Genomic DNA, 25,191 nt, shown 5'->3' with positions numbered 1-25,191 from the left:
AAAAGACTCAGGCCCAGATCAGAGTTTCTACACAACTCAGGTACACCAGATCTCTGGAGAGCTGGAAGTACCTATAAGGTCAACCATTAAAACCCAAGCTGCACAAGAAGCTTTCCCTAGAGTATCAGCAGCAAAGCAGCAATTTAGCTAAACCACAGAGCTCATGTACTGGTCCACGCAAGAAGTTCCCCCATTTTAGAAGTAAGCAAAGGACAAAAAATTAGTTCCTGCCCATGCACACCGCCAGCTCCTTGGGGACCGCCCGGGGACCCGAGGCATGGAGTTGGAGACTGGACCCCCCCCCAATGAGGCACACCGCCAGTGCCAAGGAGCATGTCAGAAACATCACCTCCATCTGGGTGGCCCACCAGAGCCACCACAATAACCGTGGCTGCCGTGAAAGCGGCTAGACACCACAACCACCACACAGATGGTCCACCAGCCACTAGAGTGCATTGACAAAAGGAGAGTCACCAGCAGAGACCAAAGAAAAGAAGAGGATGTCTCTCTCCACAAAGCCCATTCCAGAGTGACAGAAGAAGAATCTGCTCTACAATAATATTGGGGGACCTGAACACACCTCTCAGCATTGGAGAGACAGTCCAGGCAACAAATCAACAGAGTAACCATTACTCTTTCAGAAGGAGAGAAGAAGTCTAGGGTTATCAGAGGGGGCAGGGGGCAGGGAGAGGGGGATAGGAAGAGATTGAACAAGGGGCATAAAAAATAAGTACTATTTTAAAATAATACATATGGTACTAATACTGAATTGATCAACATATGTCAACATTGAACCCCCCAAATAAGTATAATCAATTATGATTCAATAAAAATTTTAAAAAATCAATAAGTATGATTTTTAACATATGCTAACAAAAAATTAAAAATTAAAAATATACAAAAATTTTGTCTTTAAGCGTTATTACAATTATAGTCTGACACTTAAATCACATGCCTATCAACATGCATTTGATGCAATCTCATTTCCTGCAGATCTTTTGCTCAAATGTTACCTCTTCAAAGATGTCTTGTGACCACTTTATCTGAAAGAGCACCCTTGTCACTTTCTAGCTCTAATCTTGCTTCATTTTCCTTTGTAGTTCTTACTAATGCATACTTACTATGCTGAATATTTGTTTGTTTATTGTCCATCTCCATGAAAATAGGGAGCTTATCTGCCTTCCTTACTGCTCTATTTCCCTGTGCCTGGTACATAGTGTGGAAATTTGTATGCACTCATGTTGTTCTTTATATAAAAGAATGATCTAATTATTTGTTTCTAGATCTTAAGCAGTAAAGCAATCACTTGTATTATCACCAATAAAACAAGCAAAAAACAGTTCATGTTTCACACGATATTGAATGAGATGGTTAAAAGTTTTGACTAGATACATACTAGATATTATTGCACCAATTATCAATGAAATTCAATATTCACCTGGAATATTGTCTTAAATCATATGAAGTAAAAGTTTTAGATTTACTCTTTACTCTTCTGAGTGAAGAAGCTATATTAATTTTATTGAATTAGAAGTAAAGACAATGATGTAAAATTCTTTTTGATTTAAACACTTAAGCAAAGCCAATGCTAAAAGTAAAATGGTAGTTCAGATTCCTGTGCTCTTAATCTGACTTTTCTGCTTAAAATCTGGACTGGGTGACAATACCTGGAGTGAATGACTTTGCTGCCTGTTTCTGTAATGGGTGGCAATGAAAAAAGGAACAGGATTTTTAAGAATACCATTCTGTAAAGAATGTTGCTTACATAGTCCATTCTGTCTGGGCCTCAGAATCTTCACCAAAACTGTCAGATATAGATGTGTCTTTAAAATACTTGCAAGGATGTTTTGAATTGCAGCAGTTTATAAAGTTCACTAAAGAAATTGTTGAAGAATGATTGAAAACACATTTTGAAATTAACTATGTAGTGTAAGCATATATGCTTTTTAAGTATTTCTGTCTGGTTTACTAAAATGTTTCAACCCACTGAGAGCATAAACAAGAAATTTCCCTTTTTTCACCACAAACTATCCCCAACAATACCAAGTAGAACCCCCTTTTTCTTCATTGAGTGGTGGCTCTTTTAATGACATCTTACATAGATTCGATGATTATAAGCCACTTTAAGTTATTAGAACAGTTACAATCTAGGATTAAAGAATCAGTCTTGCTAATTACAAAGCTTCAATCTTCATCTCAATTCAAAACTCTTCTCACCTTTCCTCCCACCCCCAGTGCAGGGAGAACTCTAGTGACCTGGAAGCTGTGTAAGAGACATCAGCTCTCAGACACCTGCTTCTCTTCTTTCTAAGCTTAGTGCACTTTGTTTGTGGCAGAAAGAAAATAGAGAGAAAAGGGCAAATGTTTCCTTATTTAACTGGATGGGTATGCAATTCTCATTAATTGGATATTGATAACCTCTGTGTGAGTGTCCAAAAGCTGGATCTCTAATGAGGCCTGTTTGAAGGAGCCTGAAGGGGCTTCTCATTACCTACTTTCATCATTTCCTGATGGTAGTTGTCTGAATCCAGCTTACTGAACTTCTTTCATTTCTTTCTGCAGAAGCTCCGTTTTGGTGTGGTCAGCTCTCATACTGACAAAATAGCTGAAGCTTACCTACCTTCCCTAGTATTTATACAACCCATGGGAACCTCCATTATTCTTGCCATACTAAACGATGGGCATAGAGGCCACTTTCCTGCTGTCAGCCTATCATGTCTTTCAAATTCTCTTTTCTCTACTCAGCTCCAGGAACTCAGCAAATCCCCTGGCCAAGCACACATCCAACAATGAAAAGAAACATGAGTACCCTTCTTTTAGTTATCCCAGTCTTTAAAAGTGATTCTCTTCAAGCACCCACCACTCCAACTACATATTGGGAAGAGCCCTTGTCCATAAACACTGCTTCCCCAAAAGTCCTCCACTCTCTTAAGCCTACCTTTTTTTTTTTTTTGGTTAAGGATGGGTAGGAGTGGGGTGGTGGTGGTGATAGGGCTGGTTGTGATACTACTCAGATAATACTATGGGGTTATTAAAAGTTATCGTAACTTAGAAAGTGGAGCATTTAATGCATTTATTCTCAGATTTGGGGCACAATCACAATTATAGGTCAATGGATGTATAAGTCAATGTACATATATTTATATTATAAATTCAGCTACAACTATATAGCATTGTGATATTTTTAGCCAGTTCCTGCTTAAGGTATTGGTAAAACCTCAGTCCTCAGTTAACAAATACATGTCTTTGGTTCTCATCAAAACATCTTCTATGATCTTCATCAAATGTAGTTAGATAACTTGTGGTTTTGTGAGATATTAATTGAAATCTTCAATAAAAACACTAAGGCACTTAGAGACATATTAATATATTATATACTAATACATTTTGCAAAAATGAAACCTCTTTTACTTGGTTTAATTCACAGAATTTCCTATGCTTAATTTACAATGGAATCCCTTTTTCACAGAATACTCAACATATCTATGGAATTAGTATATTGAGGAATCCATTTGGGTCCTCCCTCCCTTTCTTTTTGTAATTTTTATTTCTATAAGGAACTTCCCAGATCCATTCAAGTTATTTAACTCAAAGAAGTATAATAAATATGTCTGTTAATGGTTCATTCAAAATAGAAATTTTATCTTCCCTCTGCTGCTATAGTAAGAGACTGTTTTCTAATAAGATTCCCTGGGTTTTAGCAAGAAGAAATTAGCTTTCAGGATGAAGCTACCAAAAAGGTCTTCCCTACTATTTATAAGTCCTAGGTTTTATGATTTCTTCTTGTGCTATACTATCAACTGTTTCCTCAGTGGCAGCTGCTGAGTTTGGAAGTGATCAAACTCTGGGTCTTGCCATTAAACTGTTCTTTGCTCACTTATGTAGGCTAGGCCTATGAAGAGTTGTTTCCTAATTGTAGGCTGCTTCATTAAAAGAAAGTTTTGAAATAATATTCCTGCAGGCCCACATTTACCAAAGGTATGAGGAACCCAGCTGTAGCAACTTTTATAATCCAGAAGCTAATAGAAACTAACCTATAAACTCTAACTACTTCATACAGAGTTAGACATCATATTAAAAATATTAAACTGTTGAGAATTATTGTAAATATGAGGGTACTTCAAAAAGTTTCTGGAAAAGTAGAATTAAAAGATAATGTTAATCTTTCCAAGAACTTTTTGAAGTATACTGGTATCTTCTTGAAAACAATATCTTTAAAAGTGATGGGTCTTTTAAAACCTTGTTAGTAATTGTGGAAGGATGCCATCACATAAGCTGAAAAACATTAGTTAATATGTTTATTTCACTAAAAAAAACTATAGTCATGCATTGCTTAGTAACAGGGATATGTTCTGAGAAATGTTTCAGAAGGCAATTTCTTACTTGTGCAAATATCATGGAGTGTACTTACGCAAACCTAGATGGTATAACCTATTAAACACTTAGGCCACATGGTATAGCCACTATAATCTTATGGGACCAGCATTTTATATGTGATCCATTGACCAAAATGACTGTATTTAAACAAAATAAAACATAACCACTAGTAGATGTTATGAAATGTAATCATTTAAGAATATGTTTCACTTTCCTACCTTATCTGATTTATTTTGCAATGGAATATATCTAATTCAGCCAACTGTTTTGTTTTTTAAAATGTCTGTTTATTTATGTAATCTATTTTAATTTTCTTGCATTTTCTCTTTCATATGCCTAATTAGTTATTAGTATGCATCTCAACTTAAAATTCTGACTACATAAAAAATCATCATCATATTTATTTAGAAGTTTTTTTTAAAATTGTGGTTTAACATATATAAGATTTGACTTTTTGACCAGTTTTGAACATACAATTCAGTGGAATTAATTACATTCATAGCAACTACTTATTGTTTAGTTCATTCTAACATTATGCTAAGCATTTGCATAAGTCATCTTTACAGATTTTTACAACCCTAGAAGGCATAAAAATATTTCTATACACAATGTTCAGGAAGCAAAAGCAAGGCTGAGAGAGGTAAACATCTTTCCCTAGGGCACTCAGCTTGCATGTATTTTAGTTGGATAAAATTCTAGGTCTTAGCTATTCAAAACCTCAAACTCTTAAACCTTTGCTTCTCAAATGCCTGGTGATCCACTAACACATTCTTTAATATTTGTGATTTCTCAGAAGAATTCTTTTTTTCATTTAAGGTTATTTATTAATATTATTTTTTTACATTCTAAGATGTTGTTACAGAGCAGTTGGGAGGAGGGGAGAGGAGAAGGGGAAAGGAAATAGGTTGGGAGGAGGAGGGAGGAGAGCATGGTTGAGGTCCGTGGCACCACCCTCATTCCTGCAGGGGAGACAAGGGGGCTTCCAGTGGTGGCTTGGTCATTGCTGGGCTGGATACAGATGACAGAGGGTGCAGCTGAAGCCCTTGGCCCCCCACCAACCCAGCTCAGGAGCCCAGGGCGCTTCCTGTGGTGGCTCAGTGGTCACCGCTGGGACGGTTGCAGGTATTGGGGTGGGGTCATGGCTGAGGCCCCAGGTCCCCACTGCCCCAGCTGGGGAGCCCGGGGCACTTTCTGTAGCAGCTTGGCATTCGTTGCTTGGCTGGTCGCGGTGTCAAGGGGCATGTCCGATGCCCTCGGCCCCACTGTGCCCACAGGAGCCTGGGGTGTCAGAAGAAATCTTTAGTTTTTTACTTTCATTTCAAAAATAATCTAAAAAGTAATATACTGTATTTTGGATGACAAGGGAGATCAATTCTAAATACTTTCGCCTGACTGCCCATGTCATGTTTTTGTGCGTTTGTGAAGGAGTTGCAGCAAAGCTATACAACTTAAATTGCCCTTGCCCTGGGCTACAGTTAAAGAATAAACGAATGATACATATAAGCTGGAAAAGGGCCAAATATTGTGATTGCTTACGTCTGGGAGAAAGGTTTTAAAAAAGCACAATAAACTGGTGGGAATATTGAGTTATCATAGCAATACAGGTATACAAAATTAAAATAAACCTGTACTGTATTAACTTCCTATGGTAATGTAGGCTCAGCAAAACAATATTCTTTGTTACAGTACAATTAATGCTATTAATTTAAAATATTTTATTCCTAACTTTTTCTAGTTTAATAGATTAAAAAGAGCTAAAAGCATAAGTTTACACCCAGTTTTCTATTGGCACACATTAAAGTAACTTTACAATAAAAATAATCACATTGAGTATCTGTAATTCTTAAGAGATGTTCCTATATTGTTCATTTTGAGAAACAGTAGTGTATAATCTGTAAGTCTGGTTTATAAGAACTCGATAGTTAGTTGAATCAGAATTTTAATCACCTACCAAGGTTCTTCATATTTATTTATTCAATTGACTCAACATTTTTTAAACATACTTTAAAGTCTGCTGGACATATTCTGTGGCCAAACTATCTCAGAGTTACATTCTTCCCCATTATAAGTGCACTGAACTAACAGTGGGGAGGAGTTTTAGTGGTTCTTATACCTTTTCTCCCCCACTAAGAATCTCTTTGAGAACCTTTTGAAATCTATGGACCCTTTCCTCAGAAGAATGGGTATACAAAAATATCACAAACTTTAGAAATTATATACATTAAAAAAAGAAGAGAACAGGCGATGGAATTAAAAGATCTGGATTCTAATCCTATCTCTTTATAATCTACGTAATCTAAGGCAACCTCTCTAAAGCCTCCATTTCCTCATCTGTAAAATGCAAATACCACCCGTCTCACAGAAATGTTATACAGACTGAGTGAAATCATGTAATTATGGTGCTTGTAATTTAGTAGATGCCAAATTAAATGGTAACTATAATTATTTTCAGGCTAATGTTGACCACTTATCTCTAATTACTGTTGTCGGAGGTCTTCTTGTGGTGATTGGTTTGTTGCACTTTCTAGTTCCCAAGGATCTCATATTCTTCCCGCTGGTTACCCTATGTTGGCTTCCCCTTTTAGGCTACCTGTTTTTACAGATACCGATCCATGAAACCATTGGAGAGTAATAACATGTTAAAGTGCAGTTCAGAATACTAAGTGACTTTAATATTCCTGTGATAAATTCCAAAGGTGGTAAGTAATAGAGAAATGCAATACATGAACAAGGATACTTGAAGGGCAAAATATGGCTCACAAGTTTAAACTGGAGATCTGCTATATATACATGTGACATACAAAGAAATGGGAGAAATTATATTATTATACCTACATCATACAGCTTTCTTGACAAGTAAATGACAATGTCTGTATGTATATATATGGTCTTTGTCTCTGGTTCCTGACACAGAGCTCCTAAAACCTTTGTAGACAGGGTGCTAGGAGAATCTTTTGTTCTATTTGGTCTTTGACCTATATTCCTGACACAGAGCTCCTAAATCCCTTGGAATTTCCTGGGTGATAGGACAATCTTTTGTTCTAATGAAATGACTCTTGGTAGGCTCCTGGATAGCCTCAGGTTGGGGGCTGGTTGCCAGGGGAAGCAACCATATGATTAGAGCATTAGAACTTTTACACTCCCCCCAGCAGTGGGTTGAGGGGGTGAGGAGGGTAGAGAGGAGCAAAAGATTGAGTTGATTAACAAAAGCCAATGCTGTAACCAATTATGCCTACATAATGAAGCCTCCATAAAACCCAAAGGGAGAGGGTTCTGAGAGCTTTCAGAGAGCTAAACATGTGGGTTTCTGGAGGGTGGCTCGACTAGAGAGGGCATGGAATCTCCTCACCCCTTCTATACTTGCCCAAAGCATCTTTCATCAGACTATTCACTTGCATCCTTTAGTAATATTCTTTATAATAAATGCATAAACATAAGTAAAGGGTTTCCCTGAGTCCTGTGAACCAAATTAATCAAACACAGGGAAAGGGTCATGGAAATCCTGACTTAAAAGCTCATTGGTCAGAAGCATAGGTGATAACCTACTATTGGTGACTGGAATCTGAAGTGGGGAGCAGTCTGGTGAGACTGAGCCCTCAACCTATGGGATCTGACACTATCTCCAGGTAAATAGTGTCAGAACTGAATTGAATTACAGAGACCCAGCTGGTGCCCACTGGAGAACTGACTGCTTGGTGTATGAGGAACCTCCAGTCCCTACATCTGGTGTCAGAATTGTTATGCTGAGTGGTGTGTGAGAGTACAGAAAAACAGTTTGGTTTTTCCTCTCAGAGACAAATACAATGCCTGACACAACTGAGATTTAGTCATGCTTGAATAATGAATGACAAATGAATACTGAGGCGGAATAGAACATCCTATTAAGGTGAGAAAGCATTAATTCTATTATTCTCAAAACTGATTATATTTAAAACATACTTTTATGTTCATATCTGGAATACAATTCAGAAAGGACATAGAAAATTTACAAACAGTTCAGGAGGAGTCCATAAAAATAATGCAAAACTTTGGAAACTTCCAATTGTAGGAGAAATCTTTATACAACAAACTCTAAGAAACTGTCCACATTCTTTTACTTTGTTTTCATTGTCATTTTGATATTAAACATCAAATATTACTTGAAGTGCATAGATGAAAGGTTGAGCATAAACATTCTGATTATGTGTTTAATATATTATCACTGTAGTCATCATAACATTTTACGAAAGGCTAAAAAGTTTTAATAAAGATCTTCAAGCAATATAAAATGCTTTAATAAGTAAACAGTAAACTCAATCTGTATGAAGATTTAGGTACACAAGGTGATCTTAAAAAGAATGTGTACAAAGGAACATGTCCCCCTCCTGGAAATAAAAGGCATTATTAGAGATGCAGGTCATTTACTATTATAAGGATTCTAATTTTAATATGGTGAATCTGTCAGTTAAAGTACAGTATGTTCTAGCTTTTTAAAAAAAATTGTTTTAGATATTATGCTTTCATGATTCTATGCAATTTCTAAAAATATGCAAAGCTGAACCTGTGATCCAACAATTGTTTTTATTAATTTCATTGAATCTATCACATTGATTGGGATGGCAAGTTAAAGGCTTCATGTTCTTTATATTTTGAATGATTTTGGAATTGAACACTAGTATATTTAACTTGTTGCTGACTTGTCTTAAACCTTGACAATTTAAGGCATCCTGGAGATTAGTAAAATATTTGTCACTCTTACTGCACAGACTTGTGATCATAACTGTTTTGTTTGTTTAAAAGTAACTGGTATCACTTGTGTCCTCACAAAAACTTTTCAATGCAGTTTTTGAAAACTAATCTAACTAATGATGTTTAACCAGATAATCCCCAGAGGGTTCCTTTTTGAAACAAAATGTTCAATTATTAATCAAGTTACCTACTTTTGATTTCAAAAGCTGCTATGTTTCTAATATGCATTGAACAAAGGTGTAATTTTCTGTGCCAGACTTTTGACTTTGTTTTCAAGCACTGTAATGTTCAATGGATGGTTAGAAACAATACTATATTAGGATTTCTATTTAACCCTTTCAGGACTAAACTGTATCACCTTTTATTAATTTTTTCCATGCCATCATAAATGTTTGTAAGCATTCAGAATTGTGTTGGTCTAGATGTTAAGTTTAAATGGTCATTTTTAGCTTATTTCTTGTACCTTGCACCATGTTCTACACACTCAGTCCTTATGGGGTTTATTTTACAAACTGTGTGCTCTAAGGTTTATTACAATAGAAAATTGAGTAAGCTTATATCATAATCTTGTAGGAAAAAACTTGCTTAGCTCAACAGTTCATCCATGAAAGATCTGCAGAATGAACAGTTTCAAGGAATAAAAAAAAAAAAAAAAGAAAACGTAAAGCCAAAAAAGCAATGTGAAAATTTTAGGTTAAACAAACAAAAAAAACCCAAACCAATTCCTGAGAGCAAGAACTAGAGAATGGAATCAGCCTGACGTAGGGAGTTTTTAGATTGTTCCTTCTAGGCCCAAGAGTTCCTTGGGATCCATACACTTCATAATCATCATTGTCCAATCTCATTTTCATTTCTACTGAATGCATTTTCACTTTAAGTTCCTTATTCAAGAAACAGGTTAATATTCAGCATTTGAATGACCACCGTTAAAGTAATTATTATTTAAAAGGCACAAATAATTTTCATTGACCTGATGTGTATATGTTATTTTCATTCCTGCTATTTAGTATTTAATCCACGTTTCCCTTTTGAACAGATTTCAGTTAATTTTTCATTGCTAGAAAAAATGTATCAGCTGATTATATGTGAGTTTTAAATGGCTGCAGAAATGGAAAGGCAAGGATGGATCTTAGACATATTTAAAAAGTAAAATACACAGAAATTGGTGATTAGTTGTGTGTATAGGGAAGACAAAAGGATAAGTGGTTTCAGGTTTGGCAATTGGGTATGTGATGTTATTTCTCAGAATTGTCCACTTGTCTCTTTAAACATAAAAGTAGCCTTTTAATTAGTATCATAAAAATTTTATTCTGTGGAAATTAAAAAACTACAAAATAAAAATTTTTAAAAAAACTCTGTAATAGTTACTTCTGCAGTTGCCTCAATACCTTGCGCACGTCCTGTTAGACCTTCTTTGAAAGATTTACAAATTTTTATGAAATTGGAATTATATTTTAAAACTTTTTCTTTGCACTTAACAACATATCATGTCAATAAAATTTCCTCCATGCCATTTTTAATGGCGGACAGAGTACAGTTCATTGTATGGATGTTGCTTAATCTAGTTAACCAATCTCCTAGTAAACAATGCAGCAAAGAACACTCTTTCAATCAAATTGTTACACACATCCTCATTTCCTTATGATACATTTCTAAGAGGAATTGCTGGGTCAAATGCACATGCTCAAGGCTTTTGATACATATTGTCAAACGGCACTTTTGAAATGTGCTGCCAATTTATACTCTCAGCAATGTAAGAATCCTGTTTCTCAGAACCTTTGCCAGTATTATCAAGAAATAAACACTTGTTAAAATAACACCTGAACTGAACTGGCCAGCCGCCAAAAACAACAACAACAACAAAAAACAACAAAACACCTGAAGACAAAATTAATGTGTAACAACCTATGTCACTTGTAAGTTGGGCTTACTATTAAACTTTTATATTACCATTCAAAGCTTAAAATTCTTACACATATTTTAGATGAAGAAACTGAGATTCAAAGTTACAAAATAAATCAGACCTCTATTTAGTGGGAGTGTCTCTGCCCTAGATATTTCAGTGCTCTTTTTAATTTGCCAGTCTGCTTTACCAAAGAAGTTTTTCTTTTATTTTCATCTTTTCTGTAATAACTTTACAGGTTTCTCAGAAAAAAGTATGTATCTTCATTATCAAGGACTCAAAGCTAGGGATAACCCCATTAGTTTAGCACTGTTTTTCCTAGCTGCTTCCTAGCTTGGATTTTACAAATTATGTGTTGAAGAAAACGTTTCAAGACATTTATTCATTTAAGAAAAAAGTCTATCTAATCTTGGATAAGGATTTCATTCATTCAATTCACCACCTCATTCATTCAACAGCACTTATCTAATGCCTACTATGTGTGGAGGATAAAGCAGTTAACAAAACAGATGTAGTCCCTGCTCTCATGAAGCTTATATTTTTAGTTGGGTGAAGGGAGACATACAAACAATAAACAAAAATAATGATAAATTATGAATGCTATTAAAAAACAGAGGGTCATGTTGTCCCTAAAAATTCCTCCCACTTTTTTTTAGAGAATAAATGGGAAGGAAAGCTACTTTAGATAGGGTGGCCAGGTAAAGCTTGTCAAAGATGATATTTGATTCCTCATCCTATAGGATGAGAATGAGTCAGCCATATTAAAGACAAAGATAAATTACATCCAAGGCAGGAAAAAAAAAAAAAAAAGTAGCAAATGCAAGGGCTCTGAGATGGAATATTGGTTAAGGTTAAGTTTAGTTGTGAACAAGAGACCTAAAACAGTGGCTTTGATAAGACAGCATTTCACTTTTTTTTTCACATCAAAATCTGAAGGTAAGGAGTAGAGGCTGGTATGGTACTCTGATCCACAAAGTCATCAAGAACCCAGGTTTCCACCAGCTTAATGTTTCGCTTTCCTTAGGATGAGGGAACTTGCATATGGCCCAAATTGGCAGCTAGAGTTCTAGGCCATCACACGTGCATTCCAGGGTACAGAATAGAAGTGTAAATGAAGCAAAGGACTGAAGGTGTGCACCAGCTGTCTTTTAAAGATGGTTCTGGAAGGGTGCCACATGATATATCTGCTTACATCCCACCAGCCAGCACTATCACATGGCTACAATGAAGGCTGGAAAATACAGTCTTTATTCTGGACAGCCAGGTGTTTATGTCTATTCCTATGAAAAAATGGGAGGAATTTTTAGGGACAACTAATATTCTCTGCTACAGACTGGAAAGAGCTTGGTACGTAACAGAAACAGGAGGCAATGAGAAGGGAGAGAACAAGATGAAGTTCAAGGGGTAGACAAAGCTGGATAATGCAGTCTTGAAAGCCATGGAAAAGAATTTAAATTTGATTCTGTGTGCATAGAGAAACTATTAGAGAGTTTTAAACAAGGGAGTGACAAAACCTAATGAAGTTTTAAAAATGACTGTTATGGCTGTTATATACAGAATGGTTTGAAGAGGGAAATTTTCATGACAGTGCAGGGAAAAGTGGATGCAGATAACATGGATATTGCTGTGGTCCAGCAAAAGATGACAGTGGCTCATACAGAGTGGCAGCATTGGAGGTTATGAAAAGTGATTGAATTCAGAATATTTGTAAGAAAGAGTTGATGGTACCGGCTGATAGTTGGATGTAGAATGTTAGGAATCACAGGAGACTCCTAGTTTAATGCCCAAGCAAGTAGGGGAATGGTGGTGCTATTTATGGAAATCAGGAAGAGCTGGAGAGGAGCAGGTTTAGAGAAGGCACAAAGATGATTCAAATGTTTTGTTTTAGACATGTTAAATTTGAGATGACTCTCTTGCCAAGGCAAAATTTTCAGCCTTGTTCACACCTTTTTAAAAACTGGAGGCCTCCCTCTTCTATAGGTTATATACAAACTCATTTTTCCCTTAATAAGGTATTTTTTCTCAACCTAAGTAATTTTTCTATAATATGTACAAGGATTTAACCTTAGAACATGTCAAAAACACACAAAACACATGTCCATTAATATGGTCTGTTTTTCCAGCTAAAATAAGAAAATCTATCAAAGTGGATAGTAAACACAACAAAGAAAAAAACTACCAAATGGGCAAATTTCATCAATATTAGCAATGAAGATGAACTTTTTGATGCAATAGGGCAATTCAAATATAGCATTTATTAAAAATGTACCATTTATTGAGTGCTTACTAGAAAGCCATAAATAAGTGCTTAATAAATGCTAGTTCAAAGAACCTCTAAAGTAGGTATTAAACAAATTTTACAAATTTATAACACATTTGGCACAACTAATAGGACAATTAAAAACTTGTTCTTCAACAAGGCTTAAAGTGAAAACAAACAGAGCTCTCAAGAAAGCAATATTATTTATTTTTCCCTAACACTCCTTCCCCACACATTTATTATGAAAATGTTTTTCGTTCTATCTCTTCCAGTAAAATACCCACAGTAATAAAACTCTCGAATCAGATCTGTCCCTTTTGGAAATGATTTTTCCAATTTGACCAATGTTTATGCTATTTAAAACCTGTGCTTCTTTGAGTAAACATAAGGATGGTAAGAATAAGGTCTATTTTTTGGCCTTAACAAAGTCCTTCATATAAGTCAAACTAACAGATTAGAATGGTAAGTAATACTTGATGTTAACACATACACATAAGTGTATCCTATTTCTATCATTCCATCTTATGGCTCCAAATTACCAATAGTCATACTTTCAAATTATTAATAGCTAGCTTAAGATTCTCAGCAATACATATTCATATGTACATGTATTCATATACATGTATTACATACACGTTAAGGCATATCCCGTCCTTTAACACACCATCTTATGTCCCGTCCTTTAACACACCATCTTATGGCAGTAGGATGTTAACGTGAGGAAGAGAACACAGAAGAGGCAGGAAGGAACTGTTGGTGGAAGCGGGGGGAGAGAGGGAGAAAAAGACATAAAAAAAAAATGTGTTGCTCCTCTTCGATTTTTCCTTAAGTAAAAAACACAACGAAGCACAATGTTTAATGAAATGAATAATCAGGCAAAACATTTTCTACTGCCTACACCAGCAGCATTCGGCGTTTAAATAGATTCACACAGTATCTCCTGATCTGTCAAAGTATCATATATTCAAAACAAAGTTACCTCTGTGGCAAAGTTACCTTTTATTTTACGGTATGCTTATTTTTCTGGCTATTTCTTGCCTCTGGCCTTCAATGATAATTTTAAATTGAACTACGGTGAATTTTTTTGAAAGGAAAAGGTTATTTTATAAAAGAACCAAGGGAAGTAGGAATTTTATTTACTTCAAATTAATTGTACTTTAACAAATTCTATCACTCAAAAAGAATAACAATTTTTCTTATGAAACTACACTATTCCAAAACACACATGCAGAAGTGTGAACAACACTTTAAAGTTTAAAATGTTTAAGACAACATTTTAAGTTCAAAATGTTGAGTATTTACAAAAAGTGAAGCGTTTATGGATATACAAGGGAATAAAGAGAGATTACTGCAATGAAAACAAGTTAATTTCATTTTGGATGGCAACTATTTTTCTGGCAAGCAGCGACTTCACTCCTTTAAGTTTCCATCAAAGCCACCATAATTTCAAACGGTCTTGCTGATGGCCTATCCGATCACTCAGGCTTACGTGAGGACCGGGGAGAGGGAGCTAGCTAGCTAAAGTGCTATAAACCTAATTCGGCTAGATCAAGTTCACACAACACTGCTTTAAAAACCTGCTCATTATTACTTCCATCCCTCAGGTAAAGAAGGAAAAAAAAAAAAAAAGGAATGGGGAGGGTAAGCAGAAAACACCAGTAGTTTCAGCAGAGGGGAACTCACTTCTCAGGAGGTGACGGTGACCTGAGGCCGGTCCCTGGAAGTCCGTGCACAAGCACCGGAGGTTGCGGGGACTGAGGGAAGAAAACGCGGCAGCGGTCAGATGTCTCCAGGTGCAGGGCTGAGTAAGGAAGAAGTGAGGAGGCGCACTAGCGGGGGCGGAGTGTCCGACACAAACACAAACACGCTCCGCGTCGGGGGGAGGGCGGACCCACGCCACCTCACCATTCCCCGCCCCTGGACCCTGCGGCTCCCCTCAGACCCAGGGCCCAAGCCCTGTGCAAGGCATCCTGGCTTCAGTGAAACGGTAGCAGCCGCAGAGGCCCCGCTCACTGTAACGGCGCGGAAGAGCAACGAGACTCCTTGTGAATCGGTATGAGACGCCGTGGAGTCGCGGAGAGGGCGGTGGGGAAGTGAAGCGAATCCTCTTCCCCTCTCACAAGCGCGCGGGAAGCAACCTACCCACCCCCATCCCTGCCCACCCAGCATTCGCCGCTCCCACCTTCCGCCGCCTCCTTGAGAGAAGCCGGAGCGACGGGGGTCACGGCGGGGGTCAGAGGGTAAAGGTCTTGCTCCCAGCAGCCTCCGCGGTGGATACGTCGCCATCTTGGATCCGCGGGACAAGAAAATTCATGCGGTGAGTTTTTGGCAAATTTTCGGAAGTCTGGCAGCGGGGCGCTCGGCGGGGGCGGCGGATTCGGGGCCCCCAGGAGGCGGGGTAATGCCTCGGGGCTGGCCCGGTCGCTCCCGGGGTCCGCGGGTAGCGTCCCAGCCCGCCGCTTCCCGTTGCTTTTGTCTCGGCTCCAATCGAGAGAGGGAGAGCGGAGCGGGAGGGGAGGGGGGGTGGCGGCGGTGGAGGGAGGGAGGGGGTGTGTATGGGGGTGGTGGTGGACGGGACGTAAAGCGTCGCTGTACTCGGGCCGCTGTAGCGGCAGCTCCAGATCCTAGGCCCGGCCCGGTTCCCAGACTCCGGTTCCCCAGGCTCCCGCCAGCGCGGAGGAGCCGCTGCCGCCGCGCTGCTTCCTGGGGAAGAAGAGAAGGCGGCAGCCGCGGTGTCCGATGAGTCCGAGGCTGCTTTACACACCGCTGCCGCCTTCCTAGCAGCTGCCGCGTTCTCTAGCTCCTCACAGTCTCTCAGTACACGCACATCACTCGCCACTTGTTTGTGTTTTCTCTGTGTGTGTGTGTGTGTGTATGTGTGTAATTGTAAAATGGGGGACACTGGACTGGCTAACGGGCCTCAGGAGCCTCCAGGCCCTGGGATACCGAAGGCTATGCATGGTTGAGGGAGAAGGAGTGCAACTGTGATGCAGCTTTTGCCACCGCACCCGGAGGGTAAAGCTTCCGTGGTGTCATACAGACTGAGTCCGGATGGTCCTGGGGCGGCGGAGGAACAGACACTTCTGTCTGAAGTTGTAAGTCGTAGGTTTCTGTTTCCGCCGGAGCCTCTTCACCTTTGCTGTCTTAGGTCTAACTTAGAAGTTTAATGGAAGAAATGAATAGGATTAAAAGAGGCTCTTGTAGTTCTTAATTGACACTGTCCGTCCAGGAGAAGGCATCTAACTCTTGGTAACTGGCCCTCAGCGAAAGCATATGGTAGTTTTCCTTTATGAAAGCATTTCCAGGGTTTCAGAATTTGCATTTATTTCAGGTGGGTACGGTATTACCACCACAAAAGTCTTACATACCTCTACCAGCGTCTCGGAAGGAACCTAAACATCAACTTCCTTTGAATCTATGAGACATCTTCACTTTTCAACATCCGGAAGACCATCGCAACATATTTTGTTTCATTTTCATAAAACTCTTGGTCAAAGAATCTTACTCCTTTCTTGATCATCTGAACAGTTCGTAATTAAGTACACTAATGTGAACTCTTAGGTTCTTGGCGAAATGTTAGAACAGAGTTAAAATCTTATCACAAGAGAGGCCCTACTTGAGTTTAGTGTCCAAAATTGAACATATTTCTTATCATTCTTGATATTAAGAATTTTTAGAGCTCAGGAATCACAAGTGCCACTCTTGATTTGCCTTTTGAAACAACGTAAGTAGAGATGATAAAGTATGTTTGGTGAGGCGTTGGATAGAAATTTGAAAGTATCTATTTACGTACCAGGTTTATGTTGAGTTTGGGAACTCTTGGTATTTTTGACAACAGTTCTTTCCCAAGCATCAATGAATGCATCTCTTCTAATTTTGGAAGATAACTCTATGTCAGGTTTAAAGGGTTGATTAAGAATCACAGTGGACTGATATGATTAAATGTTCACATTCAGATCTCGTTTCATTGAAGTGTTTCTTAATGGACCAAGATTATTGGTAAGCTCTGTATGTTGAGCTCCTCTTTAGTTTGTAGTTCTTTTGCAATATGAAATCTAAAGGAAAAGAAATACAAAATACACTTTAAAAAGACAAAACTCCTTCCACTCCATCCACTTCTTTCTTGACTTTGTAAGATCCTCAATTAATTTTCAAAGGTGCTTTCACCCATTTTTCTGCAGGCTTGAATTGTAGTGATTTCTGTGAATACTTTGTATGTTAGACAGGAAGTGAGAAACTGTATTTCACATTTTTCACATCCTGATTAATGCCTCATCAATACAAAAAATGTTACTGTAAACAGCATTTGTTGGCATAGTCCTTTTGTTCTAAGTATACAGTATAGAAACATCTGTAACCTAATCTGATCTTGGGGAATGAGAATGGCCTGTTTGTTTAAACAAACAACATATACAGCCTTTAAAAATTTTCAGTTTCTGTAATACTTTAGTTCAAAGTAAATTTATATGGTGGGAAAGTGAGGGCAAACTGTATGTGTGTGTGAGTGATTTATTCCCCCTTCGTTGGAGAGGTACCTGATCTCGAAGATAAAATAAAACTTGGAATGATATACCTGCGTAAAAGAACTAATTACCTTTGTTTTTACTTTATAAGTTTGGGTGTTTAATTTTTTGACTTTTTCGAGATGCTGTATAGTTATTTATAACCTGAAAATTCTCTTTTTTTCTAAAGTAAATACTTCACATTTATGAGTAGATTAGATGTGCTTCTAACCCAGTTCTGGTTTTTATCTCTTTAGTTAATATTTGCTATAAAAAGTACTTGATTTTGAAAGACTGTAACAGAATTTTTCACAACCCTTAGGAAGTTATATTTTTCCTTTATTAGTGACAAATTTCCTTCCTAAGATTTTCTAATAATACAGAAAGATGAAGACAATATATGCTTCACATGTATATGTGAAATGATGAGTAGACATAAGTAGATTAGTAAAAAGAACTTAATTTAGTTTTTTTTTTGTTCTTTAAAAGCAATGTTCAGTGATAATATTTTTTAATTGTCTTTAAATTTTTAACTCTAGAAAGTTCATTCCATTATCACATATTTAAAAGGAAACTCAAACAGTCGTGTGTGTTTGCTTGAATAGGCATTTGAGGATAACTTATGCAAATAGTGATACAGTCTTAGGAAAAGATGCTACTAAATATTTATGATTTTCTTTGTTACCTGGACCTCTGATAGATTTTGTAACACAAAAGAAGCAAAAGAAACCAAGGTACCAACCAGGTAGGGCAGTTTTAGAGTTAAAACTGAGTTGTACTGTTACGTTTGAATAGAATTACATACAGTATTGATCAAGAGATCTAGTGCTTTGCTAGGAGTCATTCTGGTTGATGGTACGTGTGACTGTTTTTTCTTAAAGATAATTTCTACCTGTGATACTTAAAGGAATTGAATTTCATTGTGAATTATACTCGATACTTTGAAAAGAGCTGTACTAAAATTGATGTAGAAAGTTTGCCTTTGAAAAGAAACAGTGAAAATTGGGGTTTTAAAGTTTTTAAAATTATTTTATAGTTTTTACTTTGATTCTATTTATTGAACTCTTCTTAAATTTAAATATATGTTTCTTCTTGTTTCTTTAGTTTTTCTGTTTGGCATCCTTTGATTTCTATTTTAAAATTCAACCCTGTGACAAATCATGCTGATATGGCTTGTTCATTTATTTACTTTATTTATACTATTAGGGATGACCTGGAAATAAAATTCTTACTATGTTTTCTGACAGCTTGTTCTCTGAAATACAGATGCAAATCTCTTGTTGGGGATATACTGCATTATGAAGTAATAAAATGGTTTAAAGTGTTTATTTTTTGGTAAGAGCTCATGGCTTATATAAGGGGACATCACAAAGTTCATGAGAAAATAGAATTGGAAGATAATATGCATCTTTTCATGAACTTTTTGAAGACCCCTTGTGTAATAAGGAAATGCAAAAGTGAATTACCAAGAAAAAATGGGAAAATTTCCTTTTCTGGATACTTTAATATTTTTTATATGCTTAGACTCAGGATCTAAGTCCTTTTAGGTATAGTTAGATATTTTGGACATATTTTCCATTTACCCTGCAAGTTTTTCTTTTCTTTTTCTTTTCATTTATGTGTATGTTTTTTGTGTGGGGTGGGGTGGGTATTTTCACTGTCTATTACTTCTCTGTTGCCTGGTAAACTACTACTACTTCAGAACTCTTCTCTAGTGTCACTTTGTTCATGAAACCTTTCCTGATGCCCCAAATCTTTCTGCTGTATTGCTTTTTATTCTTCAAACTTCTATTATTGAATGTGTTACATTGTGTTGTAATTTACTGTCCCTTTATACGTACTTTTACGATAATCTCCTCTGGACTGTGAGCACCAGAGAGGTAGGGCTTTATCTTGTTTATATTTACATTTCTAGTGGCTTCTGTAGTGCATAGTACAGTACTTAGTAGGCTCTCAATAAATATGCATTGAACTGAACTGTTGCCAGATTGACATTTACACAGCTGACATATGCTGTTTCTCAATTCACAGATCAGAAGCAACAAATTGGAAAAAGTGGGGAGAAGAGCATTCTGTATCCCTTCACTTTCTTGAATCCTTTTTTTACAGTTTTGCTTCTTAATTACTGTGAGAAAATAGGTAACCAGCTTCTTAGAGAACTGTATGTGCAGTTAGTACAGAACTAAGGAAAGGATGTTAGTAAGTAATAGAGTGATTAATACAGTGTTTTGCTTCTGGCAGAGTGTTTAGGTCTGTGTTTCTGTCTGTATTTTGTGTGGCTGCAGTCATTAGTTGAAGGAGGTATTTTGTATTTGTATTTGCAAGATAATGTATGTTTATCAGTACCTAACGAAGAGCTCCTATTAGATTTGGGCTTTTTGAAGTTAGATTCTGTGTTTTTTTCACCTTTTTCTCATGTCTGGCCCAATGCTTAGTAAAGTAGGAGTTCTCTAGTTTGAATACTAATGTCCTTCTGAAAATTAGTGAGATGATTTAATGTATCTAGTAGAGGTCCAAAATCCAAACAGCTCTGAAAATTGTTTTTTTTTTAAACAACAGTGGTGGCAAATTTCAACAAGAATTATCCCTCTTAACCTAATATTATTGTTATTATTATCATCATCCTTCTTAACTTAACATTTTGCTTTGGAAATACTGTGTTTGATTACAGGTTGCTGCCTGTCTGGGTGGGGGGGACATTATGGCATATATGATGTATGTACTATTTCACCTTTGTAAAATCTGAAAAATCGTAACATCTTGCCTTTAAGGGTTTGGATTAAGAAATTATGAGCCAGTTTTATGTTCAGTTTAGAAATATAAAAATCAAAAAACAGGGTGGATGACTCCCAGAATTGCATTTAGTAGAGATGTTAATATTTGACTTAGGATTTTAGAAATCTTTCATATCTTATTGCCTATGTATTTTCCACGCATTTTTAAATGTAAGAGCTACTAAAGATACAGAGTGAGTGTATTTTTTAAAAGAGAATTTGATCCAGTACTCAGGACACCAATCCTTTCTCTGCTTTTACTGATTGGAAATGTCTTTCCTATGTGAAAATAGATATGAATGCACATTTATTAAATTTTTACTATGCCAAGGAATGGTGAAATAAGCAAGAGAAAATTATATGTCCTGGCAATTTAGGTAACAATGAGTGGACTTGCTTTTTTTCAAATATTTTGATATACCATTTTTCCATTTATATATTCAGGTGTAGAAACGTAAGTCCATTTTGTATCAGCATCTGGACAAAATGTAATGGCTGATTATGTAATAATACAGTGTATTTGGGAGAGGAACATTTGGTTTTGTGTCATATCTGTCAGGAATGTGCTTTTGTGTTACTTTTTACATTGTAAGTTATCATGCTTATCCTGCATATAAATTTTGTATTTAGGTTTCTGCTTGTAAGAGTCTTTCATAGATCATTGAAGTAAAATAATATTAAGTTTACCATGCCATTCAAAGGACCTGATTTCTTTTTACTTTATTACTTAATATTTTAAAAATTCTTTATAGTAGCTTACACAGCACTTTCATATACATTTTCTCAGTTTTATATGGTTGTCATTTTGATGTTAACTTTTAAAATACGTTTAAATGTTAACATTAACTTTTATAAAGATAGAACAAACTATTTTGATTAGTAAGCATATTAGAAATTGGGAATTATGAAGGCCATTTTCATCCTCAGACTGGACTCAGAGTCTAATTTCTTTCTCATTTATTTTAGTGCTACTCTATAGAGAAAATCTTGTAAATTAAGTAGGTGTAAGTGGAAGGTTTATTTTTATTTTTGTTGATCGTCTTGCAGATCTGGGATTTTAGATTGATAGAGAAGTTTGAAAGAAGTAGTAGTGGGAAATTTTGTTTCAAGCTTGACTTTCTGACAATATACAACAGCTGCTCATATTTTCAAAAATTATAAATATTCATCGAGAAACACCAGAAACTTATAAGAACACATTCTGTTGTAACGAGAATGGGTAATGTATCTTATCCATGCCACATTTTACATATTTACTTATTGCACAGTTTTTCTGCAAGGAGATCATGTGCTGAGCAGATACGGTATGAGCTTTGCCTTAATTTCCTAGTGCACAAAGTAATGCTTTAGGGATTTAGTTTTTATGATTTTATGTGACTGAAGATGTTGAGCCTGAAATTAGAAAGAAAATAGAGATAAAACCTTTCCAATCTATGCTCACCTATGAGAAATTCTAAGTCTGTTCTTAGGCATGTCAGGCCAAACTTTATATTTGAGGTCTGCAACAAAACTAGCTAACTAGGCAGCCGAGATAGCGGTCTCCAAAGTGTTTAAACTTGATAAATAATGCAATTGTGTGTGTGTGTGTGTGTGTGTGTGTGTACCACCCATTCTAAAATATATGTATATGTGTAAAACAATTGTAATCCAATGCTTCAGGGAATTTATGAAACACAAATTTGTGAAACACAGGTGTTTCAAAGCATAGTTTCAAAACCATTGGACTTGATCTCTAAGGTCACTTCAACCCTAAAATTCTGTTTTTAAAAATTTAGGACTTTTTCTTGTCTCTTAAGATAAAAAATTAATAGAATTTACTTGTTTTTGAGTAGTATTTGGATTGAAATGGTTTACATTAAATTAAAATTTTAAGCTCCACTGGTTGGATGTTACCAATCTAGACATTTTTAACACAATTCTTTAGTTGTTTTAGTGTTTATTCTCTGCTAGGTATTGTTATGGGTGCTGGGTATATGATGGTGATCAGAACAGGTTTCTACCTTCATTGAGCTAACATTCTGAAGGAGGAGACAGATAGTAAATAAGTCAACAAATATAATTTCAGATAATGATGACTGCTATAAAGAAAATAAAGGAAGAAAAGGGTACAGCAGTTGATTGGGGTGGAAGAAAAGAGATTATTTTAAGTAGGGTGATGAGAGAAAGACCTCAGTGTGGAGATATTATTTGAGCAGAAACCAAAAAAGGAGAAAGCCATGTAAAAATCTGGGTGAATGGTTTTCCAGTTAGAAAGAATAGAAGGCCCTGAGATTCAGTCAAATTTTGCGTATTTCAAGATAAGACATTTCATAAAAATTAGTACTCTGTGCATAAATTGGGATAAACTCTAAAGCGGAGAAGAAATGATTAAGATAATATTTGTCTTTCAGTTGCTAGAAATTGTGGTGGACTCAGTAATGTGTAATAAGTTTCATCAAGAACTATAGGGATGAGGGATTATTTTTCATGAAGAACCTTGAAAATGTTTTCTAGATCAGATGGAATTGAGGGACTTGTTTGTATTAGTGGGAAATTATATATGTAGGAGAGCAAACTCAAAACTTTCCTTAATTCGTGTGTTTACTTATGAAAAGCTTTAAGAATTTTTAGTTTTGCAGTTTTAGATAGTAGACTTTTCTTAGAAATTAATTAGTAATGATTTTCATGTTTAATCGATTTCCTTATACAGTCCAGTGAGTGTTATTATGTGCTGGGCACTATTATAGTTGCACTGAAAAATTCCTCAAGTCTAGTTTTTGTGGCGCAAGCTGTAGAGACATGCTGGTGTAGAGCAAGCAACCTTGTTTGAGAGAGTTACTAAGTTAGTTTCAGGGAGGTGATACTTGAACTGGGCTCTTAAGGGTGATTGGAGCTTGCTAGGTGGGGGAGGGTGGGGAATCAGCATTGCAAATACACAAAGCCTGGGAGAATATGCTGGATTTGGAGAATGGCATGGTAATTCTCCATATCTTTTGATGGAGTTCTGGACCTCATTGAAGAAATTGGTTGGAAGAATGAAGTAGCTGCAGAGGAAAGCTGTAATCTTTTACATGATGAGGGAGCCATTAACCAATTTTTTTTCTTAAACAGTGGGACTGATAATCAGATTTGTGCTGCAGGGGAAATTTTAGATTCAACAGTTGATTTAAAATTAAAATTATAAGCTTGAAGATGTAGTATATGTATAAGATTTTTGAAGGATTATTTTCTTTCCATTAGACAAATTGAGTATTTTGTATTCATATTAGAGTTTTTATTTGTTAAGAATTGTATGACTTTGAAACTCTGTAGTTTTTATCTTCTAGAGAACTTGTTATGCATATAACCCAATGCCAATAGTTCAAAGTTTTTACATTAATGGATGGAATTTGTTACAAAACTTTTGGGGCAGGCAAAGTTTGAATGTTATTTGACATAATTTGCAGGCATGAGATTTAACATTACTTGTATAATTAGAATAATACCAAAAAAATCTAAAGGGATTTTAGTAATAAAATCCCTCATAGGAATTGGTGTATATATTATATTACTAGAAGTGCTTACTTTACAGTTCTACAATATATATGTTATGTGTGTGTATGTGTCTGTTTGTTATTCAAAATACTATATGTAACACTTGGTTATGTATTTATTTTAGGTTGCTAGCAATATTTGTTAATTCTGACGTGCAAAAACAAACCCAAATGAATGTTTTCAAATAAAAAGAATTGATTTCCTAAGAATGTAGTTTGAGCAAAATTACTGCTTTGATAGTATGCATTATGTTTTATCATAGCAAAAGTTAATGTTTCTACCATGATGATTTAGAGCTACCCAAGTTGCTGAATTGTATATTCAATTCATTTTTTGGCTGAATAAAATGGAGCTGATTATAACTATCTCTTAAAGAGAGTTAATACTATGCTGCAGTTTTACATGATGTCCATCAAGTTTCTGGTGCTAGCTAATCTGATTTGGAATCAGCATTCTGCAGCTTTTAATTAGCTATGTGACTTATCCTCACCAAACTTCAGTTTTCTCATTTGAAAAATGTAGGTAAACAACAATACTTACCTCATGTGGTTGACATAATAGAGGTTGTGGGTTTCTTTTCTGTGTGTGTGTTTTGGAGTGGGGCTTGTTATATGAGGTATATGAGAATTAGCCACAATTTATTTCATAGGGGCAGAATGCTCTTTTTTGTGTCAGCTTTGTAAATGTAAACAAGAAGAATGCAGTCTTGCTCTTAGAGTCTAACTAGATCTGTTTTTCTTACTAGGAATTTTGTATAGAGGACATTCTGTGAAGTATTATGTGTAATATTTTGAGTAATATAAATAAATCTTAGCTTTGCTCTATCTGCAATACTTGGCGCAGTGCAGGGCACATAATAGGCATTTAATAATTCCTTTGTTAAGTGGGGTAAATCTTAAGGATTAGGAGTTAGACTTTACAACCTGAGTAATGTGGTGTTATCTATAGCAATTTTCTTTTTTATTTCTGTTTCCTTTTCCTTCAAATGAATAAAACATCTTTTCTTACATGTATTTAGTGGGTTAAATATGATCCTGTAAAACTTCTAACACTAGGTTATTAACAGTGTTCGTTCCTGTTTTCCTTTATGCAGAGCAGATATTTCCAAAACTCTGTAAGTTACAGAGGAAATAT

General features: G+C 36.1%; 1 protein-coding gene and 1 long non-coding RNA gene across 4 annotated transcripts in view; one reads left to right on the top strand and one right to left on the bottom strand.

Moving 5' to 3' along the window:
* Nucleotides 1-4,925: 4,925 nt before the first annotated feature.
* On the bottom strand, nucleotides 4,926-15,514 carry LOC134360547 (uncharacterized). 2 transcript variants are annotated; one of them, XR_010021336.1, is made up of 4 exons: nucleotides 15,451-15,514; nucleotides 14,952-15,022; nucleotides 13,902-14,018; nucleotides 4,926-5,655 (listed from the first exon to the last, which is right to left on the bottom strand). It is a non-coding gene; the product is annotated as an uncharacterized LOC134360547 (long non-coding RNA). The 2 variants fall into 2 exon arrangements; XR_010021335.1 differs by lacking the exon at nucleotides 15,451-15,514 and having other exon boundaries at nucleotides 4,927-5,655; nucleotides 14,952-15,411.
* A 16-nt stretch (nucleotides 15,515-15,530) lies between these two features.
* The window catches only part of CNOT2 (CCR4-NOT transcription complex subunit 2), a 108,601-nt gene continuing 98,940 nt past the window's right edge, over nucleotides 15,531-25,191 (top strand). For both annotated transcript variants that reach the window (XM_063075080.1, XM_063075081.1), the window contains exon 1: nucleotides 15,531-15,585. The gene's annotated coding sequence lies outside the window, so the exon portion shown is untranslated. The remainder of the gene's footprint in view (nucleotides 15,586-25,191) is intronic.

Source organism: Cynocephalus volans, chromosome 12 (genome assembly GCF_027409185.1).
Source record: "Cynocephalus volans isolate mCynVol1 chromosome 12, mCynVol1.pri, whole genome shotgun sequence".
NCBI classification, from domain to species: domain Eukaryota; kingdom Metazoa; phylum Chordata; class Mammalia; order Dermoptera; family Cynocephalidae; genus Cynocephalus; species Cynocephalus volans.
This window is presented reverse-complemented; position numbering and strand designations above follow the sequence as displayed.